Here is a 12,891-nt window from a genome sequence, read left to right as displayed (position 1 = left end):
GTTGTGGCTCAGTGGTAGAGCACTTGCCTAGCATGTGAGAGACAATGGGTTCAATTCTCAGCACTGCATATAAATAAATTAATAAATAAAGGTCCATCAACAACTAAAATTTTTTTAAAAAACTGCAGCTAGATATAAATTTTAGGTTGAAGTGATTTTCCCTTTGGCTTCCAGTGCTGTGAAGAAGCCCAGTGCCATTGGGATTTCTACCATATTTTATATGACCTGTTTTCCACTTCCTCCAACTTAGAAGATTTCATCATTGCTTCATTATCTATGGGGTTCTAAAATTTCAAGTGGATATGCTTTTCCATTTGTTATACTAACCACCTGTTGTTCAGTGAAAATTTCTTAAATTAATTTTTGTGTTCTTTTCTGTCCTCTTGTGTTTTCTCTTCCTGGGATTTGTATTAGTCAGATAAAACTTCTCACCTCCTTTCTTTTAATTTTCTTTGTGTTTTAAAAGTGTTCCCTAATATCCAATTCCTTATGTTAACTTTTTTTAAACTTCTGTTATCACTTTTTAATTTTCTAGAGATCTTCCTTGTTCTTTGAAGATTCCTACATTAAAATAGTATCTGCTTTTGGTTTTTGGTTGTAATATTTTTTATTACCTCTCTGAGGATATCAATTGTCCTTTTGTGAAATGTATTCCTACTATCTATACCACCTCTATTTTTCAAGTTTCATTTTTTTCTGTTTTGATTCCATCCTGTGTGTAAGGAGTTACCCATTAATATTTAAAATTTAGGTCTAAAATAGTGGAGTTTTTGGCACAGGGGTAGGGTTGGTCAATAGGTAGGTCTTTGTGAAGTTTTAGGGGAAGAACTTCCTGATGTTAGCATAAAAAAGGCTCTTTTCTTGAGCATGTCAAAGGATTTTTCTAACTTTCTGCCAAGGAATATTGTTATGGTTTAGATGTAAGGGGTCCCCCAAGAGCTCCTGTATGAGGTAATGCAAGAAGAGTTATAGGTTAAATGATTATTATGAGAGTGCCCAATAAAAAGTCACCAAAAGTCTTTGAGAGAATATGATTTGATTTCTGAGAAAAATTTTGTGATGTAGCTTTAGTTACATTCTTGAGAGGAACATAAATGTAACAAATTAAGAATATACTTTATAGGGAACCCATGAAATACAGCAAGAAAAATTTTGGTTTATAAGTAACCCATGCTTCTGAAAATATGGTGTGTCACTGTAATAAATGTGGATTTTTAATAATGGGTTCTAGGAACCCTGACTGCAGTAACACTTTGCATTTGTTCTCATAGTTTTTTAATATAGGAAAACACATGTTCTCAAAGCATGTCAAATTAACGGACACATTTTATATGAAGAACTCAGTAAGTATTCTTTTGCAAGCTGTACCCATTTAAAAATTGTAACAATGGAATCTTTAAAAACCAAAAATTCAAATCAACAATGGGTTCAAAGATAATACTTCTAGAAGGCTGAAATACAGCAAAAACAGAAAGGGTAGAGGTAAAGGGTTCAAAGATAATACTTCTAGAATGCTGGCATACAGCAAAAACACAAAGTGCAGAGGGAAAGGTTTATCTAAATATGGACAGTTTGTTTGCTACTATACAGAGGAATCATGGAAAGATGAGGGTCAATTCCTGGCAAATAGCTTAGTAGGCTATTCACCCAGCCTTCACTGTTGACCCAAAGGAGCATCTCCTACCCAAGAGGATCCACACCACACAGAAGTGTGTAGACCTCCCTTGCAGGAGGCCTGGTGCTGACACAAACTGCTAGAGTGCAAAGCAGGTCTTTCCCTTTGAATGATCTAAGTCCATTTGGCCACTAGATGGAGATCAGGCTACTCTGCCAGTGACTGAAGTGGCTTGCAGTGAGCAAATGGAAGTAGGGTACCAAGAACCTATTCTCTTTTCTCACTACTTCTATGAATGGCATTTTCCAAGCTCCTAATTTAAGACCACACCTATGTCAAACAAAGAGTTCATTAATGAGGTACCTTAAAGGATCAAACAGGAAGGGAATTGTAAAAGGCAAGTAATACTTATCATTACCTGGAATGATTCCTCTTTATGCTGTACAATCTACTATATTGCATAACGAATCAATCTTAGGCTTTTTATAAAACAATATGATGAGGCAATCTGAAGTGAACCAGTTTTTATGTTATACACAACAGGATTTGAACTACAATTGGCAAAATGTCCAAAGGAAAAGCTGGAAATCCAAGAGTAGAAGATCCTTGGGAACAGAGAGTTCTGGTAAAAGATAAGAGCTGAGAAATTCTAGGGAAAAGATCATATTAAATTTTATTCTAATAGTTATATAAGTATGTTAAATATCAAAAAGCTGGGCCAAATGAATTCATCTAAAATTATCCCTAGTATAGTATTAGGATACTATTACGGTAGTTCTATATCCTAATATTTCATTTAAAACTCAGAAGCTGATTAGACAGATATATTTCCTAAGCCCATCAAAATATGCGAGATTTTCACAACCTGATCCAAATCTACCTTGCCAGGCTTATTTCCTATGTTTCTTAATCTCAAACCTAAAACTCTAGATAGTAGATTTTTATAGCTCTAACAACAAAGCATAGACTCTCATATCTCATGCTTTTAGAAAAATCCCTCAGAATTCCTTCGTTCCATTCTCTGTCTGGCAAGTCTACTCATTCTTTAGGACAATGTCAATGCCTTTGTGAAGACTTCACAAATTCTCAACCACAAATAACCCTAGTATTTTTAAATTATGGCACTAACTATACCGGGTTAAACTAAGCTACTCTATCTCTTTTAGCACTACTAGACCTTAAGCTTCTTTCCATCAATGATCTACCTTATTAATTTTATCACAGTATGTACCAAACCTTGCAATACTTAAAAATTCTGGAAAGAACAGTTGTTGAATGAATCTCTCAATTCATCAATGAACAAACAAAACAAATTCAATGTTAAGTGTCCGGTATTTATAAAAGTATACTTCCTTCTCCACAGAAACATTGACTCCAACTGAATATAATACATTAACCTGATCCTAAAATAACATAGAAATGTATCAAATTAATAAGAAATACAACAAGTTAAATGGAAAAGTTTATAAATGCAAACCTTTTTATTAGATAGACACTAAGAAATTCATAGTAAAACATCATTTCTTGTTACATTTCATTTTATAAAAATCATTCAATAATGCCATAATTTTTCTTCCTAGTTTCCAGAGACTTTTCTTCATCCCATATCCTTTTCCTTTCCATCAACTACCAAAGAGGACATTTAAGAACATGGTAACATTTTAATGAAACTACCTTTCTTTCTGTAGACAAAAAAAATACTATTTTAAGAAATTAATATCCATGGTCATGCTTACTTGGAAGGCTAGAAAATAAATTATCTCTGGCTTGAAATCAAGAATAGAGAGGGGAGGGTCCAAAAGATTCCTAGAGTACTTGGGCACTAATAAGCCCAAGGCAATCACTTGGAAATTTGCACTAACTTGGACAATCTTCCAATCATCCAACTCTGCTTTAGTATGATCTTAAGAAAGGAAGAAATCAAAAACTACAGCATAAATCAAACAGATTGTAACTGCAAGAGCTGTCAGGCCAAGACACTAAGAGAACTGGATTTGGAAACACTCTCAAAATCATACCCTGTCAAGGAAAGAAACAAAGTGAACTCCAGATCATAATGCCAGGGAAGGCTTGCAACATGAAGACCAGTGTTGGAAACAAAAGTCCCTCACACACCACGGAACAAAGGAGAGCTGAGTCAGATCTCCATGCCTCAGTCTGTAACACAGAAGAACAGAGTCAGGAGGGAAATACATGAACAGATGTTATAGAAAAAATAGTCCAGTAAGGACAGATAGACCATTCTCAGAGCAGAGATCAGTTTCAGACCTTATATAGATAATTATGTTTATGGGAATATTTCTAGCAAATCATATTACTAGCAATAACTAATGTTTTTAAAATGTACATGGTAAGCATGTTACATGAATTTTTCTCCTTTAACTTGCACCAGAATGCAAACAGACACTTAATTTTCTTTGTATTTTAATGAAAGACCTAAGTTCAAAGGAGTTACATAACTTACCCATAGTCTCCAGTATGTGGCGGAACTGAAAGAATGGCAACCGTATAGGTTCTATAGTCACAAATCCTGGCTCAACTACCTGGTACATGCATGCCCTACCTCAATAACTATGGTCATGTTATTTTGCCCTTGGGACCTCAGTCTTCTCATCTGTAAAACAGAAGTAATATCTACATTATTATGACTGCTTTGAAAACTGTGAGAATGTATGTGGATATGACTGGTCCATAGCAGGCACCTGTTACAAATAATTTTCTTCCTTCTCCTCCTTGATGATTCTTTACAGTCTGAAGCAATAGGATCCATGGTGCTTACAAAAGGTTATATAAATGTGCATATGTACCTTATGAGGGAAAGGTCCACAGCTTTTAGGAGATCCTCAGAAGGCACAGCCCAAATGACAGTATGGAAACTTCCTACATTCAAGGCCTTTCCTGGCAGGATTTTTGTCTACTTCTCCCAGTTTCTGTAATCCCTACTTTCTATAACCCTGTGTTCCAACTTTAAACCAACAAACTTCAGTAACACTGCTTCATTTGCAGTAGAACACCCTTTTCATTTCGTACAGCATAAAAATGATTATCATTCAAAGCTTAGCACAAACCACAGCTTCATAAAAACAGACCCTTTTCTGGTCTTCTCCCTCATGAGAACCACTTTTGTATCCCTTCATTATATCCATTACAAGTTTCTATCTTTATATGTTTGTGCAGCTACTTCTATGAAAGGCTGTTTCACACTAATCCAACCTCATAAGGGTACTCACTGCTTGCAGAATGTAAGAATCCAAAAATCTGTGGACTGATTGTATGAATTTCTTAAATAACAAAAAAATATTTCAATCATAACCAAGAGATCCCAACTAACACATTAATAGAGTGACTCTATGCTACATTCTCTAGAATATAATAGTCTGTATCTAGACCTGAGACCAAGAAGACAATCTGCAGAGAATCGAATATTTCTATTTTTCATTTACCTGAAAGTAATAATCAGAATACAAAGTTCATATAGATCAATTATTTTTATAATAATAAAATTCTATTACAGTCACCTCTATGAAACCTGTAAGATATCTGAGATATTAAAACTTAGTATACTGAGTCTGTTAAAAATAGTATGAAAATGAATGGAATTAGACAGATATTATTACCCTATCTACATGTATGATTACACAAATGGCATGAATCTACACTGTGCACACCATAGAAATGAAAAGATATACCTCATTTGTGTACAATGAATCAAAATGCAGTCTGTAAAAATAAAAATAATTAAAAAAAATAACCTGTGGGACTTAAATTATGGTGTTGGAATCTGATTATCATAGAAATTGCCCTAAAATGGAAGGATTTTGAAAAGGGATCTTGCCTATATTCTGTGACATTCTCATGAGACAGACTTTATAAATTCAGAATTAACATTTACTAATAAAAATGATCTATTTATACTAATATCTTCTTTGGGGAAAAAACAGTCCTCATTTTGTCATAAGCATTCCTTATGTACTTGAACCCTTTTGATCTCCACATCCCAAATTCTTATCCAAAGTATAAGGTTCAATAACTTCGTGCAGAATCATACTCTAAGAATAAAGAATATATCAAACTTTTGTTGTGAAGTGACATTTGCGCTGACGAAAACTACGATTTCACATTCTAAGTAGTATTCTTTTTCAAATCATGTACTAAAAAGGGCCAATAATATAATCTAGGGGAAAGTAGTTATTTTGAAATTAGAAAGTATCTAAAGAGAAAGTACTCTGCATATTATCACCTACTCTTACAGACAAATAATAAAAATCTCTTTCATTTCAGTATATTCAACTATAGCAACATGAAGGGATAAAAATTTAACTTTTCTTCTTGATTAAAACCTCCATTATCCCTTCTAATTGTATAAGAATGAGATGGCCTTTAGATAGATCTAGATGAAAATTACTATACTACATGAGGAAAACACCATCAAGAAACTCCCACAGACAGGAAAAAAATACACTATCAAAAGTGTTGCAAGATGGGTTAGAGAGCAACAGCTTTGGACAGCAGGGATCAGAAAAAGATGCTCCTGGCCCTGCCAGCTGTGGAGCATCAGTTCAATCTGGTGTCAATCTGATCCTCTGTTGTCAACATCTATTACTTAGTGCCTCATATGTTCTGGACTTGTATTTGCACCCAGAGAACAGAATCAAGAAATGTAAGACACAGGTCTTACTCTTGAGCAATTTGCTATAGAGTGGGGTAGTAACATTAGCACATATGTATCTGCACAGAAGAGGTGTGAGAAAGCCTCCAAGTCCTAGAATGTCAATGCAGAACAGGCACAGAAGACTGTGTTAGCACATAGAACTCCAATGTGGTATGGCTTGAGCTAAGTGAACAACGACTAAGTGTCTTCTTGTCATTTGTGACATTAAATGACACATCCAAAGCTTTTTGAAGAGCTCCACATTCTATAGTTGTTACATAGCATTTCTTTTTTTTTTTGTACTTATTTATCCATTCAAAAAATGCTTAATGAACAACTGCCACATGCCAAGCATTGTTTGAGGATTTTGAGAAATAACATTAGTGAAAAGAAATTCCTGCTTTTGCAAAATTATATTCTACTAGAGGGAGGCAGACAACAAACTAAACACATAGTAAGCAAATTATAGAAACATTAGAAGACAACATGGAAAACCAAAAACAAAGCAAGGTAAAGATGTATGGAAGCACATGGAAAACTGCAATTTTAAATAGAAGGGTCAGGGCAGGCTTCACTGACAATGGATCAGTTGAAAGACTTGAAGGAGGTAAGGCAAGCAAACATCTGGGAGAAAAACATTCCAGGAGGGAGGTACCTATGCAAAGTGTACATTTATGTATCATTTTACAGCAATTAGTAAAACAATTTTTAACAAAGTTAATTCACTATATAACCAAAATATCATTTCAGCATGTAAACAATGTAATTCATTTTACTATTGCAACCTTTCACATTTTTCCCCTAAGTATTTGAAATCCAGGAATATTTTATACTCACAGCACATCTCATTTCAGATCAGATACTTCTCAAGCACTCGAAAATCACATTTGGCTACCATATTATATTGTGCAGGTCTAAAGTATGACACTTAGTTCATAAATGAGCAAAGGTAAAGGACAATCTGAGGAAGGTCCCACATAGAAAATGCCACAGTGAATGTATGTATCGTAATCACAATGGTCATAATCATCAAGAAAGCAATACAGTTGTAAACACATAAATAAAAATGGGATGATTTTGTTTGGATATGCCACGTGTCAAGGAGCAGAAGTTTTTGAAATCCAGCATTCTGGATTGGCAAATGAAATCTTCATGAAATTTTTTAAAGATGGATTATTAGAAGACAAAAAAATTATTGTGTTACTGGATGAAGTTGCAGAAGATATGGGTAAATGTTAACTTACCAAAGGCAAACAGGCTCTAGAGATTCAACGCAGTTTGTCTGAAAAGAGAGCACTCATTGGTCCAATTCAGGGCACAGCTCTTTCTGCAGAATCTCTAGTGTGCAATCTACGTGGACCAAAGCTCATGAACTTCCAGAAAGTATGTGTCTTAAATTTCAATGTGGTGTTCATATTTGATTAGGATTTGCAGCTGAGTTCTCCAATGTCATGATAATCTATACAAATATAGTCCACAAACCATCTGAGATAATAATGTGTGATGCATATGTTACTGATTTCCCACTTGACCTAGATATTGATTCAAAAGATGAAAACAAAGGAACTCCTGAAGAAACTGGCAGTTATTAAGTATCAAAGGATCTTCCCAAGCATTGTCTACATACAGGACTCAGTTCACTGCAAAATTAAAGGAACATCTAATCTTCACAGTATGTTTATCATATCAGTACTCAGGATTGGAAGACACCATGGGGGAGAAGCAGGAAGTGAACATCAGGAAGCCTCTCATCGCTAAATTAGACATGCACTGGAGTCTGGGCAGAAAGACCTGCTTTCAGACGAGTCTTATGTCTGAGGAGCCTTTACGATAGATCCACACACACCTTGGGGGGAGCAGGGCACTATCATTCTTCTCAGGACTCATTCCATGGTATCTTACCATTCATATCTTAGTAATTCAAACAGTGTTATGCCATGAGACAGGTGTCACTGCAGTTGGACTCCTGATGTGTTCATTTCAAATTATCACACCTACCATTACTCCTGTCACTTTTATAGAACTAATGTGCCAGGAGAGTCGACTGATGAAGTGCCATTCAGTTTCTCTGATAGGCTCATGATTTCTAAAAAGAGACCTTGTTAGATGCCTCACGTGAAATAATGCTTTCAAAGTGAGGCATTGTGAAAAGGCAAATATATATATATATTTATTTATATATATATATATAAATATTTAATATTTATATATATATAATATTAAATATATATATAAATATATATATTTTTATATATATATATATATATATATATATATATCGAGAGAGAGAGAGAGAGAGAGAGAAAATTATCAACAACTGTTTCATAGCAGGCGCAGGACTTTTGAGTTGTTGGAACTATATTATTTAACCACAGACTTCCTCTTGCTCCTACTTCTCTTTTAAGACTTTGTGAAAGTGGTTGATTTGTTCTGTAAGAGTGACGTATGGGTGTATGTGTGTGTGTGTGTGTGTGTGTGTGTGTGTGTGTGTGTACATGTATATAACAAAAATCTTTTCATTTTGATCACTCTAAAGTAGTAGCAATGGAAATGGCATTATTATAGAATAAGTCATTGTTTATTTTATACTAAAAAGAATCCTGTTGATCATCAGGTTTAACCTAGTTTTATCAGTGGGAGAAACAGATTGAAGTTTCTTCTGTAAGTTGGAGTTGACACCAGAACTGAGGCCTCCAGAATTCTGTTCCCATGCTTTTTCTACTCCTGCCTTCTTGACAGTTTTTGAGACAGCTGTTACTTTTGTAGATAGATTGAAAGACAGGTAGGTAGGTAAGCATATCTGTATATTATCTTGAGGAATGTATAAATTTTAGTTTGTAATTATGGGACCTTGCTGAAAGTGTCAGTTAAGAGTTTGTATATAAACCTTATGTAGAATAGGCCGAAATTTCTAGCTCGTAATTTTCATGAAACCATTTGAGGGGTGATGAAATATTTATCTGTGTTGAAGCTAGATGGCAGAGTTAAGAATAGAGATGTAATTTTGGTAGCTGTCACTGGGCATTGAACCCAGGGATGCTAAGGGCTTTGCTAAGTTACTGAGGCTGGCTTTGAACTCATGATCTTCCTGCCTCAGCCTCCAGAGCTGCTGGGATTACAGGCATGTGTCCCTGTGCCCAGTTTTCTTCTTGAATTTAATAAGACTTGAGATAATGTTGTGGTTCAGTGGTAGAGTGCTCACCTACCATGTATGAAGCCCTGGGTTCAATCCTCAGTACCACATAACAATAAAATAAAAAGGTATTTAAAAAAGAGATAATATTCTTATCACTTGTGATTCTACCTAAATTAAAATGCAACTAGCAATAACAAGGGAAAATAGAGAATTAGTAATTTTAAATGGGCTTAAGGGACAATATCCTTATCATTTTGTGTCCTGTGTAAAAGCAGGTTTAAAAGGAAATTGGCAATAGCAAGGAAAAAGATTAATTTAGTAATTTTAAAAGTCACACAAAGAAAATTCCAGGTCCAGATATCTTTACCACTGAATTCTACCAAACATTAAAATCAGCACCCAGTCTTTGCACACTCTTTTCAAAGAGAGGAAAGAACATTTCCCAAACTCATCCTGTGAGGTCAATTTTACCCTAATACCAAAACCAGACAAGGGCATTATAAGAAAACTACAGACCAATATTCCTTATGAAAAAGTTGCAAAAATCATTAATAAATTACTAGCAAATTGAATCTAACAGCATAATAAAAAGACAGTATACCATGATCAAGTAAAATTTATATCAGAAATTCAAGGTTGGTTTAACATGTAAAATCATTTAAGCTAAGAGTCATTTCTCATTATTTATAGTAGTTATGCTGTATAAGTTACCACAACATTGAATTAGTGACTATGGAGCCATTGCTCCTAGGAGCAATATGTATGTGTATACATGTGTGTACACATAGACATACACATGCCTTACACAGATTATAAGATTGAATATTAAAAACAACCCATCCAGGTCAAAAAAAAAAAAAAAAAAAGGATGAGCTGGGTATGATGGCATATACTGGTAACCCCAATGGCTTGGAGTCTGAGACAGGAAGATAAGAGTTCAAAGTCAGCCTCAGAAGTGAGGCGCTAAGCAACTCAGTGAGACCCTGTCCCTAAATAAAATACAAAATAGGGCTGGGAATGTGGCTCAATGGTTGAATGCCTCTGGGTTCAATTCCTGGTTACCACCCCCACCTCCCAAAAAATGGGATGATCTGGGATGAGGATCATCTATTTGCTACTGCCAGGATATTACATCCAATTAGAAAATGAGGAGCTATATTAATGACACAGAGTTTTAAGGTTGTATACATCTCTTGGGCCTACTAATAATCTATATAAATGTCAAAACAGAGAGGATGAACAGAAGAAATAAAATAATGCTATTTACCTATCATACATCTCAAAGGATGCTTCTAAGAAGGGAGAAACTGGTTGATCAGAATACTGCTAAGCACTAAAAAAGGGCCTTAATTCAAATTATACACCTCAACTATGAGTTGAAATTAGCAGTACATATAAAGCACCAAAGTAAAACAAATTGAGACCCAAATGCTTTGATTGTTACAAAGTCCTTTCTTATTGTACATACAGCATTTATGTAAAGAAATATTCACACAGTGCTGAAATACTGCATTTGCTTTGAACCACTACATACAGGAACACAGGTAGAGTGGAAAAAAGTGCAAGCATATGGGCCAAGGTCCTCAGGATAGGACTTTTGAAAAGATTTGTCAGTCTCAGATATGGGAAAATGTTTACAGACACAGTCAAACCAGTCAGGAAATGCTTACTTCTGTGATGCTCTAGGCTGTTTCATAACTGGAAACAGAAAGCAAACAGCAGGCTTTGGGAAAGAGAATACAACATGCCCCCATAACCATAGGAATTATCAGCAGAGTATAAAGTACCATTTAGATCTGATTTGGAAGGTCAGTCAATGATTAACCAGTACCAAATAGCTGGTTCTGTCCCAATAAACCTGAGGATTAAGTAAAGCTTGTACCCAGAATTTCCCTTTCACTTCCCACTCACCTGGCTGTCCTTAGCCAGTGTCTGTCCTGAATCAAACCATGTGGCTCCTGCAGCCACTCAAGAGGACTCATGGTGATTTTCTTCAAGAGGTACTACCTACTTTCTCTGCCAAACCCTCTGTTTCTTATAGTCTATGGAGGATAAATATGAACCTTTTCTGATTTCCTGGTATTAACTGTCATCCTGTGACTCCAGGGAGTATCCTCTGATTTTGTTAATGAAAAATGTGTAGTGCTCAGTTTAAGACTGGATTGAGGCTGGACTACCACTCTTCAGTATCTATAACACAGAATTACCACCTACTTTTATAAAATCATTTCCATTTAGTTATTTACAAAATAAAGCAAAGAGAAACAAAAACTGTTGATTCTAGGTAAGGAACAGTCAACTTCCTAGTGAGAGCAATTAGCTTACCTTTAAAGTAGGTTATTATAGGCTAGAGAGATGTGACACATTTTGGAAGGCCTAAGGATGTAACTTTCTGAATGTCAAGGAAGCACCCTGGGTAATATAACTGGCCTGTTCTCACTGAGACCAATACTACTTTCCATGTATTTTCTACATGAGGACCATTATTACCTAACATAGAATTTCAGGCCATTAAAGATGATGTTTTAGGTAGCAGAAAATTAATACCCTAAATTCCCATGTAAGATGCCCAATGTCTGGGATCACACTACATGAATGTGGTGAGCGATGATCTGCAGTGAAATAATCCCAATAGTGCAGAGAATGTGAGCAAAGGAGCTGACTTCAGAAGCAAAGCCCCCTAGTATGTGCACACTTCGAAGTAACACCCAGAAATTTAACCAATCAAAATGAAGTCTGCTTTAATTACCATCAAATTTAAATAGACAAACCATGCACATTTACATTTATTTTCTTCCTCCTATTTACAATATTCTCCCACTTCATAAGACATTAGTCCAATTTAATGTGATAAAGAATTCATTTGGATATATTACTTGTTCATATTAATGACATATTTAATTGCTGGTACCAAATAAGGTATATTTTTTCTCTTATATTTTTATTCTTTCATTGTTTTTTCTCTACATTTTCATTATTCAGTGAACTCTAGCAAAGATGTGACAGTGGCATTTAACAACTTTTATATTTACAGATGTGTCAAATGAAATTTAAGGAAGACTATCAATCAGTTTCCTGGTGGAGGAATAACTTGACCAAAATCTTCACATATTAATTTTAGTGTTCAGACATTAAAATAACAAGTATCGGTAACTTGCTATTCTTATTATAAATTGCAAAGACAGTATTTTATAACTCCGCATACACAAATTATAAAATCTACTACTGAATAATAAATTGTACAGGGAAACATACAGTTTACTCCTCCAATTCAATCTCAAACCAAGTAGGAATGTTATCTTCTACATCTATATCCCACTTCACTTTAACCATGGTATTCTTTTTAAAATAAAGTATGAACCGCATGCCCTTTTGATTTGAAAAAGTTGTACCTTGGTTTTTCTCTATTTTCAGCATTCCTGTCACCAGCGAAATTTCTAATTTCTATATTCTTACTTCAGAAGAAGTCTGCTAAAGCATATTCCTAAG

General features: G+C 34.9%; 1 pseudogene; it reads left to right on the top strand.

Moving 5' to 3' along the window:
• The first annotated feature begins 7,337 nt into the window (after positions 1-7,337).
• On the top strand, positions 7,338-8,372 carry LOC124985577 (mucosa-associated lymphoid tissue lymphoma translocation protein 1 homolog; annotated as a pseudogene).
• The last annotated feature ends 4,519 nt before the right edge of the window (positions 8,373-12,891 follow it).

The sequence above is a fragment of the Sciurus carolinensis genome, chromosome 5 (genome assembly GCF_902686445.1).
Source record: "Sciurus carolinensis chromosome 5, mSciCar1.2, whole genome shotgun sequence".
Taxonomy (NCBI): domain Eukaryota; kingdom Metazoa; phylum Chordata; class Mammalia; order Rodentia; family Sciuridae; genus Sciurus; species Sciurus carolinensis.
Note: the sequence above shows the minus strand (reverse complement) of the source record. Positions and strands in the feature narration are given on the sequence as shown.